Consider the following 21,053-nt stretch of genomic DNA (forward strand, 5'->3'; position numbering starts at 1 on the left):
TGTCCCTTTAAAAACCCTTTTTGCATTTCACCTTTGATATGCTGTCTCATTTATTCCCTTCATTATGTAATCATAATAATTTTTCATGTGTTTACTCCCCTCATTATTTTGACCTCACTCAGGAGGTCCAGTTGGCATTTTGTCTTCTCTGGGGGTCTCTGCAGATTATCTTTTTTCCCCAAGTTTTTATTCCAGCTGCTCTGATTCATTGCTTTTCTTCCTGAGAAAATTACTATTTTCATTATAGACCACACCTCTTCTAAAGTATAAATTTTTGGACTTAAAATTGGTCTCCTTGTTCAGCTATGCCTATGGGATCCTCCAAATATCCTTTATATTTATTTATTAAAATTTCTGACCTCAGACGAAGTCACAGGAGCATTTACAAACCCCGGTCCGCCCCCTCCTATGGGAACTTCTCTTAATGGAAATAGACCAATCCCTTTATCCCATTCTTTTTGGATTTTTATCTTCTATAGCCTTTCTCCTCTATTTTAGGAAGGATCAGGAGAGGGCTTTCTTTGAACTGAACTTTTAGTGTTTCGATAAGTGATACCTTTAGAGAGTTCCCCTGCCCAGCCGGAGCTGTGGTTACCGAGGGAGCGGAGCTCGGGGCAGGACGGGCGGGACTGAGCACAGCACCGGGTCTGGGTGCTCCAAAGGCGGGGTCTGCAGGCGGGATCGCCCGAGGGGTGTTCGGTGCAGACCCAGCTGGAGCGTGGATTGCCCCCGCAGGCCAAGGGTGGCTGATCCGGCAGAGACAAAGCCGGCCAGAGACCCCGGCAGCCAAGCAGAGCCAGGGCAGCCGGGGCTGGGACAGACGGGGCAGACGGGACCCCCCCTCGGTGCGGGCGGCGCGGTGACCACGGTCCGCACGGCAGGACAGACCGCCAGCCCCGCCGGCACGGCCAGCGGAGCGGCCGCGGGCCGGGCGGCCGCACTGGGACAGACGGACAGTGCCGGAGCCGGCACAGGGGCTGGGCATGTGGTATATTCTTTTTCTTCTGGATTAAACGGTTTTTACAAATAAATCCAGAGTTTAACAAATCCAAACTTCTGCTTGGATACCTTGAAATGGTCGACCTCATGAGCTAACTCAGGACCTTCTCATGTTGTTTTTCTCATCACCCTTTTATTTTTCTCTTGGTCAATTATACATCTTTCAGTTACTTGTTTTTCTACTCCAAAAATCCCAATGCACCCATAGTTCCTTAAAGAAAAAAATGATCACACAAAGCCTGAGTATCCCACTGGGCTTTTTTGATACATGCCTTTTACTGTTCCCTAGTAAGCATTTAATTATCTAATTGTCTTCCATCAAGATGTTTCTGTTTCTTCGATTTATCTTGTTCACCACCTATCTTGTTTAATTCTTTTTTTTCTCTGCTTCCCTAAACTTTGGAATTTCTAATTTTTCCTCATTTGGAGTTAATATTAACTCTTTCAGCTCCATTTTCTACTGCATCTTTAGCTTCTTGATCTACTAAATTATTTTCTCTTATTTCTGAGGTCTTTACCTTTTGGTGTCCCTTAATATGTACTATAGCTATATCTCTTTTCGGTAATTTTTTTTAATGTATGTGCTACTCTAAAGGCATACCTTGAATCAATATAACTCCTCTCTTTTGTGTTAGATGTTGTAGTGCTCTTTTTAAAGCATATAATTCACAAGTTTGAGCTTTCTAGCTTAAGATTAATTGGTTAATTTCTTTTTTTCCATAGTTTGCATGTTTCTCTCATCAACTTCTGTATACCCTGTATTTTGTAAGGAGTTGTATTTCCGTTTGCTAACTTAACTCCCAAAGGCCTATCTTGTGGGTATCTCTTCTAGTATGCTTTTATTCCCCCTTTTTTTCCCTGTATGCAACTTACTGATTTTCTGTTCCATTTCCAAGCCCTTATCTTTTCATCCCTTGCCTCTGTTTCTCACTTTGACTAACAGCCTAAATACCACTTTTCTTTCAACCACTTACACCCAAAACAAACCTTTTTCCCCACACTACTTTTCAACCCAATACACCTTCCTCCAAGGAGATGTGCTAAAGCTTAAAATGCACAATCCACATTACCCATACTTTCATTTGTCTACATTCACTCACTTTTATTTCTCATTCACCTTCACACATTCCTTCACACACAAAGTGGATCCTTATTGCCAGAAAATCACGGGTCCCTGTGGCCCCCCTCGCTTTGGGGTTGGCCTCAAGGTCTCAGTATCTCCGGGCCTTCTGGAAGGGCCCTGACTCTGGTCACCTCCTGTGCCCGTTCACCTGTGAGGCTTTCTGCTTGTCACTCACACTCTTCAGCTTTGGCTCAAGCCCCCACCTGTCCAGGGACAGCAGCCTGATGCACAGGTCACACACAAACCCTTCTACAGAGCCCCCACCTGTCCAGGGACTGCAGCCTGATTTGTGGGTCACACGCTCTTTTTCCACTGCCCCCCACCTCCCACCCGCCCGGGAAGTTGAGGCTGACTTTATGTGTGACTCACTTTCACACACACAACAAGACAACAATAAGGTACCTTTTACTTTCACATCTCCTATTACAAGTTTAGGTGTTTCTGGCCAGTCCTGGTGCTATTGGATATCCCTCCATCCAGCTGTGTTGTTCAACCCCAGATGCTCTTGGGTATTTTTCCCTCAATCCTGCTGTGTTGTCCAATCCCAGATCCTGTTGGGTATTTTTCCCTCAATCCAGCTGTGTTGTTCAACCCCAGATGCTCTTGGGCATTTATTAATTAAGCCAGCGGTGTGGTACAACTACAGATGCTCTTGGGCATCTATTTGGCTGTGTTGTCCAACCCTGGATGTTCTTAGGGCAGCTTTTTAATCCCTCAGTCTAGCTGTGTTGTTCAACCCAGGATGCTATTGGGCAAAATTTTCATTCCTCAATCTAGCTGTGTGGTCCAACCCGGGATGCTATTGGGCAAAATTTTCATTCCTCAATCTAGCTGTGTGGTCCAACCCGGGATGCTCTTGGGTATATCCTCAGTCTGGCAGAATTCTGCTTAACCCTGCTCCTGGATGCTATTGGAATGTAAATCCCTCAACCCAGCAGATTTTTAGGGGCCCCTCCTGTCCTGTTTCCTAGTGGAGTGGGCTAGGAAACATTGCTCCCTACCTCCAAGGGGTCCAACCCCTCCCTGAGACCCAGTCCCAGTTGCCCCGGAGGATTCTTTCACTCCTTTTATCACACACTCGTCTCTTTACTGGCCGCTTTTCTCACGAAAAGTCGGAATTGCAGCATGGGAGACTCCAGCAGTCACTGGGCAGGTCTGGGACAACCAGCCCGCCTCTCATTCACACACATTCATCTCCCCCACGGCCCCCCCAAGAAATGCTTACCAGTCCCTTTTCCTTCCCAGGTTCTTCGTGTGCACTACTAGTCTTAGGGGGCCAATTTCTCTGAAAGATTTAGGTGTCCTGTGGCTGCTATCTCGCTGCAAGTCCTTTCTTTAAAAAAAGTATCCTACATAGCATAGTTTCTATCTTAACATTTATTTATAACCTAAAACTACATTGAACACAGTGCTTAAGAGAATTCATACAGCATTACTTTCTAACACAACACGTGTAATTTTCATTTCAATATTTGCCAAAAGCCAATCATAAAATATGCATTTTTCACAGGGCTGATCCCCTGGGTCCCTGCTCCCTCCTGGCCATGGCAAGGGACGGCTGGGATGGCCCTTGCAGGGGGCTCACCTGGGCTCCCCGCAGATGCAGCTTCTGACCGTGGCTCTGCTCCTCTCTCTTGCAGCCCTGGAACTCCTGACGGAGGACACGAGCAGTGCCGTGTCAGAGCTGGCACTGGAAACACTGCGTGTCCTCCGGGCAATAGAGCCTGGCCCATATTCCATCATCCAGAGGCTGCAAGATCAGCTGGGCAGGGAATGGAGCACTCGGTCTTGTCTGTCGGGGCTCGGCTGGCTGTGGTGCAGGAGCTCTGGGGAGAGCTGATCTGGGGAGGCTCGCTTTCCTGGGGCAAACTGAGCCAGGGGCAATTTTCCTTTTCTTTAAGATTTTTCTTTTCTTCTTTTCCCTTTTCTTCTGTATTCTAAAAAATTAAATTATAGAGTATCAATAATTATTATTATATATATTATTAGAGTTTATAGATTATTGTAAAAAAATAAATTTTAGAGTATATATTATTTTATATTATAGATTATTGTTCATATATTATTACTAAATATATTATGATACACAGACTACCAGGAACTTCTCTTTTCTGCCCAGGGTCTGCAGGGCAGGAGGCAGGAAAGGGTGAAAAGGGTGCTTGTGCTTGGCAGACCAGCAGGCTGAGGGGTCCTGAGGCCCTGAAGGGGGAAAAGGGTGCCTGTGCTCAGCCGGCTGCCCAGGCATGCAGTGCCGCAGGGAAAAGGGCCAGAAGCCCCTTGGCCTTTGGTGGTTCCGGGGAAGCCTTTGTGCTGCCCACAGAGCGGCTGGGCAGGGGCCGGAGCTGCGGGGATCCCTGTGAGAGCAGTGCCTGGAGATGGCCACAAGCCCCGTGCCAGGCAGGAAGCGCCACCTGTGTCCTCCAGCCCTTTTGCTGCTGCCTGCCTTGCTGAGGGCCCCGAGGGGCCTCTGGCTGGGGCTACCCTGGAGCTGCTGTGGGGCTGTGGCGCTGCTGCCGGGCAGCTTGGCCGGGCTGGGGGAGACCCCGAGGGGCTGGGGCACTGGGAAGCCCTGAGCAATCGGGGGTCAGAGGCCATAAGCAGCCCCCTGGCAAGAAGACTAGGATGCAGCGCCGTGGTTTGTGTGTCATAACATGGTTGGCCAAGGCAGCTTACACTGTAGCATGAGTCCAATAAGATGAAATCTTGAAGGATTGGGTCCAAAACATTGACATCCTTGTTGGCAGTGTCTTATTGGCCAAGAAATCCTTAAAAGCTCTTGTAACTAGAAGTCTTGGCGGCCTTGTGAGCCATGCGATGGAGATGGGAGCCAAACTCAGCCTTCCTGTCTATGTAGAAGATAAGGAAAAGAAATGGCCTCATCTAAAAAACTCAGTGGTCTGCTCTCTAGCTCGTTCCAAACTCCTTCGAATCCCCCGAAATGTGATTTAGCTACAAACAGATGACAAGGACTCGTAATGCTGGCTCTTTGACTCCAAAGCAGCTGCTTTAGAATCTTTCACGTAATCCTGTGTAGTTATGTGCCAGAAATGTATCATTTTAAGCAACTTTCCCAACTGACTAGAATGGAGGTTTGTTTGAAGGGTATTTGAGGAGAAAGCCTCCCAGCAGAGTTCTGGGCTTTGGCCTAGCTCTGTCCCTGCTGATTGTGAAATCTGCCACCAGCTGCAGGAGTTTCTGGGCCAAAAATATCATCAAGTCACTCAGGTTTGCCCTTTTTGGCCTATAAAAGCTGGACCCACTTTCGGGGCAAATTTGGAGACCTCATCCATGGGTGGATGGAGCACCCAGGATTTTCCCAATTGCTGGGAAAGGTTGTCCAGGTCCCCGGTGTAAAATGGAGCTCCCCAGCAGCTGCGCATCTGCAAGATGAGAAACAATTGTCTGGCTTTGAAAAGACAAGTGTCTGCTAAGGAAGGCAGAAGCCTTCTCTGAAATGAAAAATGTAAATCTCTTCTCTTCAAATGATTATAATTTAGATATACAAATGTTCTCAAGTAAAGATATGGGAACAGGACTGAGTCCGCAGAGGAGGGCAGTGTTTGCTGATGGTCTGAGCCCTTCCTAAAGATCCTGTCAGGCTGTCTTAGACACCCGGGACCAGGGATTCCTTTCAACCTGGGCCACTTTGGGTGGGCTGGGGGCGGCCCCAGGGCAGGTGGCAGCGTGTGCAAGGGCCCTGGGTGGCACGGTCACCATGGCATGCAACGGAAGCTGGTGTCCAAGGGCCCTTTGTGACACGTGGGGAATAGAAGCTTGCCCGGGTGCACGGAACAGGCAACGGCGCAGAACGGGACAGAGCGGTGCCGTGAGGAGCCCCCACACAGCGCACTCGTTCCCGTCTGAACTGGAGCTTTTCCGCGGCGTTGTTCCTGCGGCTGAGCTCGAGGCCCGAGCACAGGAGTCGCTGACCCGTGGCCTTCCAAGGCTTCTATTCTGCAGCTGCCCTCACGGGCAGAGCGTGGGACTTGGTGCCCCGGAGCTTTTCCAGGGCATCTCTCTTGCAAGTAGCTCCATTCATGGACATGGAGCGGAGACCCCCAAGAGTGCCCAAGCTGGCTTGGGTGGAGGAGGAGGAGGAGGAAGAAGGCCCTGGAGCTGCCCCAGCACACGAGACTGAAGAGGTGGTGCCGTTCCATCCACCGCAGGAGGGTGAGTGGCAGAGCTGGGCTGCAGGGCTGGAGCCTGCGGCCAACTTGGCCCCATCCCATGCCATGCCATCCCCTGGGGACGTGCCCACGGACAGGACGGAAGAGGGGCCGGGCAGACACCCTGCAGTGGCCGTGCTCCTGGGGCATCCCGGGGCTCTCCCTGCCTGGGGAGCGCAGGGCTGGCCTGTGTTCTCCGGCCTCTCCCGCAGCCCCTCAGCTCTGCCTGCGCTCGCCCTTTGCCAGATGCAGCCATGGAGCGCACGCCAGAGCAGGAATCCAGCCGTGGCCGCTTCCACAGAACAGCGCAGGTACCTGCAGCCACCCCCAGCTGGGCTGGGCCTGTTGTCCCTGCTCAGTCGAGAACCGTGTGTGGAGCAGTCCATGCAACATCCCCGGCTTCTTGCCCTTCTCCTACAGCTTGTAATCGGCTTCATCCAGAGCATCTGGCAGGGAAAGACCAGCACCACGGGCACTGGGCTCAGAGCTCGCTCCGAGCTCCTCGGACAGGAGACCAGTGCCGCCCTGCTGGATTTGCTCCTGGAGAGGGGTGTTTCCAGGCCAGAGCAAGTAAGCAGCCTGTGGCCAGGCTTCAATTCCCCCGTGAGTCCTGTGGCTTCCCAAGCCACGCCTGCTGGTCCCTGGGAGCCTTTGAGGCCACGGCAGTGCGCTGGGAAGGGAAGCACTTCTCCGCGGATGCTGGGGATGTCACTCCCTCTGGCAGCTTTCCAAGCCTTGCTGTGCCTTCTCCAGGTGCCCGCTGTGGTGAGCTACATTCACCGATGGCTCATGGCCAATGGTTCTGCCGAGCACAGGCTGGACAAGACCCTGCTGAACATCACCAAAGAACACCCGGATGACGCGGTCGTGACGCTCCTGCGTGTGGCCCCGTCCTGTGGCAGGTATGGGGCCCACCTGCCCAGATGGCTCAGGGCTCCCCAGCCCATCACCCTGTACAGCCAGTGCCAGGTGTCTGACCAAAAGAGCGTTCCAGGGCCCTCTGGCTGCTGCCTTTCCCAGCCCTGGCATGTCAGCCCCCGAGCCGGCTGCCATGCTCCCTTGCTACCCCTCAGGGCTTTGTCCCCACAGGGCTGGGCTGCCTGGGTGCCGCTGGCGAGGGCCAGTGGGCAGAGGCAGAGCTGGCGGTCAGCCCAGGCCCCTAGGGATTCCCAGGCCACGGTGCTGTGTCTGAGACCCGCCCTGAGACAGAGCTCTAACCCCACAGAGCTGCCACAGCCATGTGGAAGACCATCATGTGCTCGCCCAGGACTGCGGAGCCAGCGCTGCGGATCCTCCTGGATGTGCTGGGGAGCTGGCCACAGCGCAGCATGTGCACCTCCGATGGTGACAAAACGCGTGTCTTTGCCCTGGCTGTGAGTTTCTGCAACTGGCCTTTGCTGGCCCCAAAGCCGCCTCTCCAGCAGCTCTCCATCCTCCTTCCCCCATTGCGTCTCCCTGCCTCAGGTGCTGGCCTGAAACCTGGCCCAGGGGCAGCTTCAGGCCCACCAGGCTCCGTGCTCCCCCTGCACGGTCTCTCCAGGCCTCTCCCTGCCACGCTCGGGCTCTGCCACACGGACACCTCGGCACTGAGCGCCGTCTCGGGGGGGCTTTGTCCTTTGCAGGCCTCCGTGGTGATGTGGAAGATCCTCCAGGAGCGCCGCGTCCCACGTGCAGTGAAGGCATATTTCCCCCGCCTGTTTGTTCATCTGCTCTTCCAAGTGTTCTCCAGCACAGAAGAGATGCCAGAGGAGATCGACACCTTCTGGAAAGAATGCCAGGAAGAGCACGGCCTTGCCACCCGCCCCAACAGGTGCTCCATCCTAGTCCTCCTGTCCATGCCACGTGGCCTGCAAAGGAGCCAGCGCTACCAGTGTGACCTGGGCTTTGCTCTGCACACAGGTTTGCAGTGCAGATCCTCAAGTCCCTGCTCTGCTGCCGAAAGCAGCACAAGGATGTGGTGTTGTCCATGGAACGCAAGTGTTGCTGGGACACGCTGCTCTGTGCTGACACCCGCCACTATGCTGTGGGTCTGCTGGCCAGGTCAGACTCCCCTTGTGCCCATTGCTCCCGGCATTTGTGCTCCGTGCCCGGGGTGTCCCACGCAGCCCCCGTGGCCCTGGGAACCCATGGCCTTGTCCCTGAGGGACGGCCAAGCAGACTGGAAAAGGCTGGGAGGGGAGAGAGCACTGGAGGAGACACCTCCTAAAGGGCCCAGGTCCCCTTGCATGATGTTGGTGAAAGACCACTAGGCTCTGTGAGAGAGATTGGCCCTTGGAGAGATTTGCTCAGGTTCCTGGTCCCTTTTTTGCCCCTCTAGGGAGATGCGCCATGCTTGTCTTCGCTTGTGTTCCAGTATTGCACTCCACCTCCTCTGGCTCCTCAGCACACAGGAGCCACACTGGGATCTGCCCGCCCTGGCATTCCTCGTGGAGGTGAGCCGGGTGTCCAGCGCTGCCTGGCTGAGCTGCCTCCCAGCTCTCTGCCCTCTCGTTGCCGCAGCCGCCTGGGACGGTGCCCGCGCCCTGTGCTGCCGCCCGAGCCCGGCCCTGTGCGGCTCCGGGCTCCTGCTGGCCGGGCCCCCCGTCACTGCCCTGTGCCTTTCAGGTCCTCGAGTGCCTGGATCCGAGCGAATGCGGTGACAGTGTGGTGAAGGTCTCCGCAAGGTACCTGCACAGCGAGTGCAGGGAGAGGCGTCGCCTGGCACTCAGGGCCCTTCTCGAGCTCATTGGTGATCCCTCAATGGTGAGAAAGGAGCAGTGGCTGAAGCTGCGCTAGGAACGCAGTGGCTTGGGCTTGCCTGGGCTTCAGGTGCTGGGGCAGCTGCTCCCAGCTCTGCTGCCTCCCGCTTCAGCTGCCCAACTGCTTTGGGACAGGCCTTTGGCCTCTGGGCCCTGCAGCAGCAGGGTGGGGTTTCACAGACTTGTGTTCCGCACAGGCCGAAAGAATGTGGAGCTTGACCGAAAGCCTCATGGACCTACTGTGGGACAAGGATGCAGAGATAGCTGGGATGACACTCATCACACTCAGCTTTCTATTCCTGCACAAATACATGCTGATGTCAACCCCCATTGCCCTGAAGCTGGCTGAGGCGCTCCTGCCACTCTTTGACCACGTAAGGCTCTGTGCCCCCAGCCACAGCCACTGGGTGCTGCCTGGAAACTGTGTGCCCTGTGCGTTTCCAGGCCTGTGCCCAGCGGGGCCTGGAGGAGCCAATGCTGAGGTATTTTTTCCTTTCTTTTCATATAGGATAATAGCCAGGTACAGCTGCTCTCCATAAAACTCTTCCGAGACATGATGGAGTTTTTGAGGGAGAGAGAAAAAACTTTGGAAAGCCCTGTGCACCAGAGCCTGCTCCCACTGCTCTTCCACTGCCATGATGAGAATCAGCACGTGGCAGAGGTGAGGACTCGTGGGCTGCCGCTGTCCCCCTGCGAGGGGGCTCGGCCGCCTCCTGCCCTGTGCCTGTGGGACCGCAGCCTCCTCCAGGCCACGGCACAGGGACGCGGGTCCCGTGCCCTGGGCTCCGGGGCCATCTCCGCATCTCTGCTGCTCTCCAGGCTTCTCGGGAAACGTTGCTTGGTGCGGTCAAGTTCCTGAAGAGGAGGGATCTCAAAAAGCTGGTGAAGGAGGAGAAACTCTGGAAGTTCAGCAAGTGCCTGGTAAGGATGACCGAGAAATCCCCAGCCTCAACCCGGAGAAGGCCCCCGAGGGCGGTGCTCAGTGTGCCGGGCCGGCAGCTGTGCCCCTGCCCGCTGCTGCACCCGGAGGCCGCGCGGGCTCTTCTCCAGGCTCCCGTGGGCCCGAGCCGGGTGCCCATGGAGCCCCGGCCCGGTGAGGCTGCGGGGCGGGCCGGCACCGCGGCTCCCCGGGCAGCAGCCGGCCCTCCGGCCCCTCCCCTCGGGAGCCCGGCACCAGCGGCTGCTGGCCGCGCCTCAGGGCTGTGCGGGCAGGGGAGGCCGGCGCTGGGCGGAGGCAGCGCCCGGCCGTGGGGCTGAGCCCGCGCCAACCCTTCCTTCCCTCCCGCCGCTCTCTGCAGCTGGCAGAGGACAGGAGCAGAGCGGCCGAGCACCTCCGCGGGGCCCTGCGCTATCTGGAGAGCCCACAGGAGCCCCTGCGAGAGGCAGCCATCAGGTTCATGGGTGAGCCACAAGCCCCGGCTCCCTCCCCGGCCCGCCGCAGCTCGGCCCCAGCCCCGCCTGCTGCTCCGGCAGCGCCACCCGGGCCCGGCGTCGTGGAGCCCCGCCCGGCCTCGGCGCTGCTGCCGCCCTCTGGCAGCCGTGGCCTGGGCCGGCAGCGTGCGGCAAGGGCCGGGCTGAGCCCTGCCGGGCCAGCAGGGCCTGTGGCCGCAGCGCCGGCAGCGCCGCTGGCAGGGAGCTGTGCCGCTGGGGCCGTGACAGGCTCTGTGTTCACAGGGATGGCTGGGCAGAGCTTGAGGGGGCAGCAGCAAGAGCTCCTGATGATCTGCAGTGGTGAGTGAGGGCAGCGGGCTGAGCGCGGGGACTGGTGGGGGAAGAGCTGCGATCCATACCCTGGCTGCGGAGGGCTCTGCTCCCATGGGCAGAGCACACTGAGATTTCAGGGCCATGTGTGCCATTCGTGGCCAGCAGCTTCAGGCTGATCCCCTGGGTCCCTGCTCCCTCCTGGCCATGGCAAGAGCCACCTGGGATGGCCTTGGCCGGGGGCTCTCCTGGCGTCACCAAAGATCTGGGATCTGACCATGGCTCTCTCTTGCAGCCCTTGAAGACAAAACAAATGATGTCAGCCTTGCCATCGGAAGCCTGGCAATTCAAACGCTCTGCATCGTCAAGTCTGTGCATCCGGCTCCCATCTCCATGTTCCAGCGGCTCCAAAATCACCTGCGCAGGGCATGGCAGACACGGCCTCGCCTGTCACAGCTCGGCTGCCTGTTCTGCCAGAGCTCTGTGGAGAGCTGATAAGAGAGGCTCTTTTTGCTGTGGCCACCTGAATCAGGAGGCATTTTCTTTTACTTCTAGAATGTTCTTTTCTTTTTTTTTTTTTGTTTTCCTTTACAATGTAAATATAGACTGTGTTATAATACACAGACTGCCAGGATCTTTCTTTTGCTGCCCAGGGTCCGCAGGGCATAGAGGAGGAGGGGGAAAAGGGTGCCTGTGCTCAGCCGGCTGCCCAGGCATGCAGTGCTGCTGGGAAAAGGGCCAGAAGCCCCTTGGCCTTTGGTGGTTCCGCTGAAGCCTTTGTGCTGCCGACAGAGCGGCTGGGCAGGGGCCGGAGCTGCGGGGATCCCTGTGAGAGCGGTGCCTGGAGATGGCCACAAGCCCCATGCCAGGCAGGAAGCGCCACCTGTGTCCTCCAGCCCTTTTGCTGCTGCCTGCCTTGCTGAGGGCCCCGAGGTGCCTCTGGCTGGGGCTACCCTGGAGCTGCTGTAGGGCTGTGGCGCTGCTGCCGGGCAGCTTGGCCAGGCTGGGGGAGACCCCGAGGGGCTGGGGCACTGGGAAGCCCTGAGCAATCGGGGGTCAGAGGCCATAAGCAGCCCCCTGGCAGCTGCCTTGTTCCTGCCGGAGTTGCCTTGCAAGGCAGATCCTGGGCACTCTGGAACTAACAGCATCGGTGTTGTTGGAAACCAAGAGGCAGGCAATTCTCAGACCTTTGGTCTTGCCAGCAAAGCTGAGAATTAAAGACAGGATTTGATCTGAGACCTTGGAAAGGGCTTCCAAACTTAGGTGCTAGAAGCGAGAATATGGATTTATAGTTGATAGCAGAGACATGTGAAGGAAAGTTGAAGTGGAGGAAAGTTTAGAGTTTTAGGGTTTTCAAGATCTGGAAAAAATGAAAGTAGTTACAATGGTAAAGAAGAAGCTTAGGATGCAGTGCCGTAGGTTTGTGTGTCATAACATGGTTGGCTAAGGCAGCTTGCACAGTAGCATGAGTCCAATAAGACGAAATCTTGAAGGATTGGGTCCAAAACATAGATATCCTAGTTGGCAGTGTCCTATTGGCCAACAAATTGTTATAAATGATCAAATCGGAAGCCAACTTATAAAATAATTTAACAAAGATTTATGAGATCAATACCAAAATATAATTTCGAAAAACCCACCACAGCCAAGGCAGCGTCAATTTCAGAATTTGGCAGTGGGTGAGCCTGGATCTCACTGACAGAGTGCCATGGTATCCTCGGTTGTTCACCCCAACTGTTTCATGCAGCCAGCTGATATCCCATTTATTCTGCCTGAGGCAGAAATGACAGAAGGTCCTTTTGTGTCCCTTCACATATATAACTGGGACCATACGGATACAAAAGCCAGTCCAGGTGTCCGGATGACTGTCTGATCTTCTTCTGGGTAGTCTTCTTTCACATGTAACATAGTGGTTACTCAAGATGGTAGATGCAATCTCCTCCAGGTGCAGGTTCCTGTGAAGGGCTCAAACATTCCTGGGAAGTCAACACTCATGGCCCAAGAAGGCTTCATTCTTAAGTTAATGGACTTGCTAAAATCTTAACATTGTCCGGGAACTAACTGAATAGACATAGGACTTTGCTCCCAGACAGGGTGGTCAAAGACATGAGTTGGATTTTACAATATTTTCTATACACACATATATACAGCATGAATTAACTCTAATATATTACATGACCCTTTCCAATGAACTGTTACAGGTCCGCACTGTATCCCCATCTGCGGGGATACAGCTGGGAAATTCTCAGCTCCAAGCTGTGATCCCGACAGCTGTTTTCCCTCCAGCAGCAAATGAGACAGGCTTCAAGGACTCTGCGCAATCTGTCTGTGCTTCAACAGAAACTTTTCTGAGCTCTCCTGCCTCCACTCCATGCATCTCTCTGGGCAGAGCCGTCCTGGCCCCACTCGGCCCCTGGCTGCCACCCGCCACCCCTGTCCTCCCCCTGCCCGCTCCTCTGCAGGCAGAGCCAAATCCAAAGCCCCCCCACCGCCTGTATCCGGAGGCTGGGGAACTAAAACCAGCGAAAACCCTGGGAGAGACTTGGGGGAGGAATTTATAGGGAAAGAATTCTCAGATCTGCAAAGCAAACTGCCCGCCTGAGCCCGATCTGAGGGGGTGTCTTCCTGGGAAGGGGAAGCAGTGGCAGGAGTGACCCCCGCCTCCCCTCGGCCAGGCAGAGCTGATCCAGAGCCCGCCTCAGCAGACCCTGCCTGCACAGCCTCAGCATAAGATCCAGCCGCAATTTGTTTGGGAGAGGGACAGGGCACAGAAACAGCAGCCCCTGATTTGCAAAGCCTCCCCAAACTCTCATTTCCTGGACCCTCACAACTCTCATCCTCCCCAGAACACTACCCCTGAACCCCCACAGTCTTGGAACACAACGTAAATCCCAAACGCTTTCCCGGGAATTTCGGGAGTGGAGGATTGTGTGGAGGAATGGGAGGACAACCTGTCACAGCATCAGTGACACAGGGAATCCCGGAAGAAACAGAGGACACAACCGAAGCTGGAAGCTGATCCGATTCCCCTTTCCTGGGGATCGGGGTGCTGTCCACACTGCCTGAAGAAACCCCGGATGTGCCAGAAGGGAAGGAACCCTTAACAAAACCCGAGATCCCTTCAGAAGAGGACGACGGCCCAGCACTACTAAGAATTATAGTCTCAGAAGCAGGTGTTCTGTTTTGGCGTTCAAGAAAGTCTCTATTACGGTCATTCTGTTTAAAACTCTCCATTAAAGCTCTAGAGACAGGCATTAGTTTGGCCGCAGTCTCTTCCTTTTTGAGAGTGACTGGATTATAAATTTCCAGTTTATCTGGTCGCAAAAATCAAAGGTAAAAGCAGACTGCAAGTCTGTATTTTGTGTATTTGCTTTCACCCAGATTAATAAGTCTTTCAGTTCATGTTTTGAGATGCCTGCATGCCCTTTATCCTGTAAAATTTTCTCAAGCCAGTAAAATACATCCCATTCTGTTTTAGATAAATGATTTCCCATCTCGTTGCCCAGGAACCCCTAAAATAACTGCTTATTACTTACAAGGACATCGGGTGCAGACGATGGCGAAGGGGATGATCTGCTCCTCCTGTTAACAGCCTGGGCCTCCAGCGACCGAGTTGTCCACGATCTTCTTTTTTAGTCCTCTGGTCTAACCAAGCTCCTCACAGAGGAACACCATTTACCGCCGGCCAGGGGGCTGTGTACAAATAACAAACGGGACAGGATTGCTGTGGACGTGCCCTGAGCTCTTTTATTTTTCAGCATCAGTCTCATTACATGGTTGTGACAATGGGAAGATGCCAGCAGCTCACATCCCAGGCAGCAGACAAAGAACTTAATGTTATAACTTATTTTCTAAGTTTTTTGACCAATCACACAAAGCAGAAGCACAGTGACAGTGGTTCCATCCAATCGCTATAACCACACGTACCTTTGGTTAAAAAAATGCTTGCTTATTTCCAATACAATACCTGCTTGTAAGCCTTAAAACACAATGCACTGAGCTCCATTATAAAGCTTCAAACTTCCTAATATCTTGTTAGATAAACTTTTCTACAGCTTAGGGAGTTATTCTAGACAAGCGTTAGTATACAGGCCATTGTTCTATTTGTCCTTGCTTTTCTACCTTTTAAAATAATGTTTCTGCCAACCTAGATCATGGCTACTGCTTAGCTCTAATGACAGTTCTGTTGTCTCTGAGGCCTGCATTTTCAGCAATCCCAAAACCCACATATTTTGTGGATTCCCACAATTCCCGCTCTCGATTCATCTAAAAAGAAATTTAAATGAAACCCCTAAAGGAGGCCCCTTTGGAAAAGCCCAAAGCTGCAGTGGGATGCATGTTTGCCCGAGTTCCATGCTCCCTGTAAGTTTCCTTGCAAAGATTTTGGGGCGATACATCCACGTACAAATGAGATGCAGTCATTCCCTTCTCTGTCAAAATCCTGAGGCAGACCCAGGAGGCATCTTGAAAGTGGAACAAAATACTGGCTGGGAGGGGGCAAAAAGTGCACACAGCTCCTCTGCAAATAAACTCTGTTCACCCGTGGAATCATGATGCACGGCTTAGCTTGCTTTCCTTGGGCTTTCCTTGCTTGTGACTCAGCACAGACATGTCCTCTGATAACAGACAGCACAGTGCCTTGACGGGAGCTATAGCCTGGGCTCTCCACACTTGGCATGCTGAGGGTGGCATTTGAAAATCAAGGCAATTGCTGAACGGCCCTGAACTACCTTGAAATTCTCTTGCTGAAACACTGCATTGTTACCCAGAAGGGTTCCCTCCATTTGAAAGCATCTCATTTTCCCCATTTCCAAGTCAGCTGCCATTACCCAGCCAAGTGGAGGGCTTAGAGAAGGAAGCATGACGCCTCAGCTTGGAAAGCCAGGCGTTGGCTCTCAGAGCCCCTTGAGCAGAGCCCTTTGGTGCCCCAAAGGTTGAAGAGAGGGCACTATGAGAAAGATGTGCCATTGGAGCCCTCCTTTGCTTTTCAATACACAGGGATTGGCAGCAAGGGGGGACAAGCAGGGCCTGGCCCCTCCTGCTGCCCCGCTGGGAGCTGCAGCTGGCACTGAGGGACACCAGGGCACACGGGAATACCATCTCTGCCAGGCAGCTGGGGCGCTGCGGGGCAGCTGCCAGGGGGTGCCTGGGCCAGGGGCAGGGCCCCTCTGGCAAGGGGGAGAGCCTTGGGCCGCTGGCAGGCAGCGCAAAGCCATCGAGGGGACGGCCCGGCCGCAGCGCACGGCTCCCAAGGCACCGGGCGGCTGAGGCACGGCGGGACACGGCAGGGAACATTCCAGGCCTCTGCAGGCTTTGGAGTCTGTATTGCCAGTCCCGCTGAAACCAAGGGCTGCAACAGAGAATCTTCTGCTTACTTCACCATCTTCCCCATCTTCATCATTCTGTCCTCCAGGTGGCCCAGGTCAGGCTGACAGCTCGCAGCACATCTGCTGAATGCCAGCTTCTTCTGTGCTAGCTTCATTCTTCTTATGACCACCCATTCATTTCTTCTTCAAGGAGAATTCTGAGCTTCCCCACATCAACCGTACTCTTCTCTTATCTAAGCAATGCATCATGAAGGGAGCTTTCTACGCTCTATAGTCTAAACTAAACTAGTCTATAGCTAAAGAAAGCCTTGCCAAGAAAACCTCCAAACATTCCATGTCCCAGCTATGGCAAAGCTCCTCTTCAAACTGAGCAGATGGCGGAAGCTCTACCTCAGGATGATCCATCCCCTTTTCCCCTCCCTGTGCTGGTGTTCACAGGGGTCCCAGGACGAGGGAAGAAAGAGAATCTTGACTCCAAGTTTCAGAAGGCTGATTTATTCCTTTTTGATAGATATTATAATCAAATGATAGATTCAAAGTGTACTAAAAGAATAGAAGGAAGGATTTCATCAGAAGGCTTGCAAGGAAGGGAAAGAATGGGATGATACTAAAATCTTGTGACTGACCACACAGTCCCACACGGCTGGGCTGGGATTGGCCATTCATTAGAAACAAGCACATGAGACCAATCCAAGATGCACTTGTTGCATTCCACAGCAGCAGATAATTCTTGTTTCCATTGTGTTCCTGAGGCCTCTCAGCCTCTCAGGAGAAAAATCCTGGCAAAGGGATGTTTCAGAAAAGATCATGGCTACGCCTGCTCTCAGCTGGCGGGGCACAAGGGCCTCCTCAGCCGCAGGCATCTCCTCTCCGCTCTTCCTGCATTTGCTTTGCCCAGGTAAGGCAAGCAAAGCTGCTTGGCTCAGTGTGCTCTTTGGGCTTCTCAAAGGGGCTGGACACTCAGCTCCAGCATGGCAAAGAAGGGAGTCTTACAACGCTCTGCATAGTTTAGAGTTTGAGTGTCACTGCAGCTGAAACAAAGTGTCCCCTGGCTACTTCTGCCTCTTCAGCATTCTGTCCTGCAGGTGGCCTGCTCAGGCTGACAGCCTGGAGCGCCTGCAGGCTCCAGTCCTGCTGCAGCCCAGCTCTTCCTCTCACAGCTTAGTTCTTATTGTGACAATTGGTCCATTTCTACCTAAAAGATACCTCAGAGCTTCCCTCAATTAACAATATACTGGTCTAAGCCAAACAATCCTCTATTATCTAAGCTATCTACCTTCTATAGTCCTTAAAACTCGCTCCCTACATGTCCTAAAGTTTTGAAAAGTTTATCTTTTGGAGAAAAAATAAAACAACAGAGCTTAAAATTGAACCTAACTGACACCTAAACTAACCTAACCTAAGCTAACCTAACCTATCACCTAAACTGAGCACTATACAAAACCTATTTCCATTTCTTATCTACAGCCCAGCTCCTGCTAAAACTCAGGGCATGGCTAAAACTCTGCCTCGAGGTGGGCACGTTGCCTTCTTCCTCCTCTCAGCTGGTGGGGCTCAAGGGCCTCCTCAGGCGCGGGCGTCTCCTCTCCAGTCTTCCTGCGCTCGCTTGGCTGAGATGATCAGAGCAGCCAGGCTGGAGGCAGGAGCGCCTGAGGTGACAAACGGATGCTGTCCAGAGGAAAAAGAAAACAAAGAAAGGAACCCTTACTTTCCAGGATGGCGTCCTGACGGGCTCAAGCAGGACTCCTTGGCTACCGGAAAGACACACAAAGAGCACCGAGGGCAGCGAGTCCCCCTGCGCCTTCCTGTGCTGGCACCCGTCTCAGCCACGTGGCCCACACTCCTCCTCATGCCTTCATGCAGGCGTCCTCAGCCCACAGGTCTTTTTGCCCCATGGCTTTTTCTTACCTGCAGGAGTTCCTGGGCAGACCAGCGCCTGTCCTCGTCTGCCTGCAAGCAGCACCGGAGGAAGTCGCGCAGGAGAGCCGAGTGGTCCCTGGGGTTCTGTAGTTTTGGGGGCCCGTTCCTTTCTATCAGCTCAAAAACCTACAGCACATGGATGCAAGAGGTGACTGGAGCTGCTCCTTTGACCAGCATCAGCTCTCTGTGCACAGAGCCGTCCTTGCAAGATGCACCTTACCCTGAGACGGGTTTCCCGCTCGTAAGGAGCTTCCCCTTCCACCATCTCCAGCCCCATGATGCCCAGGGACCAGATGTCAACTTTGGGGCCGTAGGCTTCTCCTCTCACCACCTCCGGTGCCATCCAGCTGGGAGTGCCGACGCTGGAGCTGCGCTTGCTGCGCTCAGGGCTGAGCTGAGCACAGAGGCCAAAGTCAGCTGAGGAGAAAAACAAAGCCTGTCAAAGCCAGCTACCGCTGGCAAAGCAGCCAAAAGGATTGACCACTCTAAGCCTGGCCAGGCCATGCTGAGTCTAGCTGAAAAAGCAGCTGAGCTCCCCTCCCACGTGCCCGGAGCCAGCCAAAGAAGGCTACGGCCACTTCCAAAACAGCCTGACCGCTCACGCAGCGGCCAAGCGGCGCTCCTGGCCAAGTGGCGCTCACCAAAAGGCAGCTCCACGGCACAGGCTGCAAAAGCCGCACCTGCGCAGGGATACCCACCCAACTTGACCGAGCCATCCGTGCCCACAAGAACGTTGCAGCTTTTGATGTCTCTGTGGATGACTCGGCGAGAATGAAGTAAATGCAGTCCTTCCAGGCACTGAGAGAGAAAAAGGAGGGAGGGAAAGTTAACGTGCAGCATCTGATTTCATCCCGCCAGAAAGGAAAGAGCTCAACGAGATTGACAGCTTTCTCAGGCAATTGGGAGCCAGGGCGCAGCATCATGCTGCTGTCACGAAGAAGAGCTTGCTGCTTCGACACTCTTGCAAGTTTTTTCTAGATTTCCAAGCCAAGGCATCTTGGCTTCCTAAACTTCCACCGGCCTTCGGTACCAAGCACGTCACCTTTGGCTGGGAGGAGGCACGGCAAAGATTGTTGGGCAAGCCTAGTGGCAGCAGAGGAGGATGGGGCAACTTAGACCTGTGCCAGAATCCGTTGCCACCTGGGCTGCCATGCTATCCTTGGAAGCTGAGGACAGCTCTTTGCCCTTAGCTTGAAATTCTGCCACCTGCATGCTGCCTTCCAGTGGCAAGGAATGTAGGACAGACAGAAAGGCTCCAGGCAAGCATTCCGAGACACAGCTGACAAGAGGAAAGAAGTGAAAGCAAGCGAGTGAGCCAGCACCAACGCTGCAGGACAGACAGCATGCAAGAGTGCAAGACCGGAGCCCAAGCAGTGCGGGGACACAGGCAGGCAGTTCCCTTCCCATGCTCTTTCTTCTCCTCTGTGTCAACGCGGCAGGAGCAGCAAAAGAAAGCTGAGAGCCAGAAATCTCTACTTTCCTTAACCTCCAGCTGGCAAGCAGCATCCTGGGAAAGCCTGGGCAAGCCCAAGAAGGATCCCTCACCTCCCGACAGACAGCGCCTATCTGTCCTTCCTCCAGGCACACCGCACACAGCACATCGAACAAGGTGCCGCCGTCCACGAACTCCATGGCCAGCCAGAGCTCTGCATCCACCAGGTAGCTGGAAGAAGAAAAGCACGGCATGGACAGAGAGCAACGGGCACAGCCTCAGACACCCGAGGGCCTGAGCCAGAGTTTTGCCATTGCTCTCCAAGCTACGTGTGTCACAACAGATTCTTGAACAGCAGGTCAACCTGCTGCCTCCCTCTGGAGATGAGCAGAGAAATCGTAAAGAGCTCCGTTCTCTGCCACTGACCAAAGGGCATTGTCTCTTCTGGTTTGCACTAGCTAAAGCTACAGTGACTTCACAGTACACCAACCTGTCTAAGTAGGTGACAATATTGGGATTCCTGTTGTCCCTCATGGCCAGGATTTCATTGGCAGCCAGCTCCTCAGACATCCCCTCCTCAAGCAACATGATCTTGATGGCCACCTAAAACGACACGGGCGACGGTTGACTTGAGAAGACGCGCCCTGCTCGAGATCACAAGGAACCCGCAGCGAGTGCTTGTGCAATGAGGCAGCCAGCTGTGCCAAAGCGCCTTGTTCCTAGACAGCAGAGCTTAGCAGAAGCTCCAAAGCCCATGCCAAATGCATTCTGCACCCTGAGCCTAGACTGTACTTCAGAGGAACAGCCTCTGCGGCAGACATGGAGCGGCCACCCAAAGCTCCAGGCAGAGCTCACAGCAGCGGGGAGAGCGCTGCAGAGCTGCAAAATGCCGTGGGGCTGTTGGCACTTTACCTCTGTCTTGGTTTAGAAAGACAGGTGCCTGTTAAAGGAGACAGGAGCCTCCCCTGAAATGGAGAATGCAAACCCTCCCCACCCCTCCGAAGTGCTATGAATAAGGGGCTCTCAGGCAAAAAACATGGTAGCAGGAAATAACAGTTCTTTAATAGGGATGGGAAAAAATATAAAATTATAAAATACAACAATGCAATACACCAGAACAACACTGTCAGAGTCAGAACACAACCTGACACCCTGTGGGTCAGGGTGTTGGTCGCAGTCCATTTGGAAAAGGGCTGCAGTCCCCCTGGAGTTTCAGGCGTGGTTCTGTTGGAGCAGGGGGGTCCTGTAGGAAAGGGGTGAATTCTTCCTCTGCAGATCCAATGAAGTAGAAGCAGCTGCTGTTCCTCTGGGTAGTCCAGTGGAGCAAAGGCTGTCTTGGTGTCAGACCCTTGCAGGTTATATCTGCATGGCACTGCTTGGCTCCTCCCTCTGGGCGGAGCATCTCACAACGGGATGCTATGGTTCTTATCAGTCATGGGGTGACATTCAATAGCCCCTTATCAGCGGATGTCCCCTGTTGATTATGATCACTCTGGACTAGAGATAAGGAGCATTGCCCACATGACACCAGACAATTGCCATACACATGGCAATAGAATACATCTTGCCTTGGAGTCTGGAACACAGTGAAATTTCTTTGTAAGATCTTGCTCCACTTGGGTCTTGGCCCCTTCAGAATTTTGCCTT

At 53.8% G+C, this 21,053-nt stretch overlaps 1 protein-coding gene across 1 annotated transcript in view; it reads right to left on the minus strand.

The window, feature by feature from the left end:
- LOC311166120 (uncharacterized protein) overlaps positions 1 to 21,053 on the minus strand; it is a 219,203-nt gene that overhangs the window by 15,668 nt on the left and 182,482 nt on the right. The window lies entirely within an intron of this gene.

Source organism: Fringilla coelebs (assembly GCF_963513975.1).
Source record: "Fringilla coelebs genome assembly, contig: SCAFFOLD_40, whole genome shotgun sequence".
Lineage (NCBI taxonomy): Eukaryota > Metazoa > Chordata > Aves > Passeriformes > Fringillidae > Fringilla > Fringilla coelebs.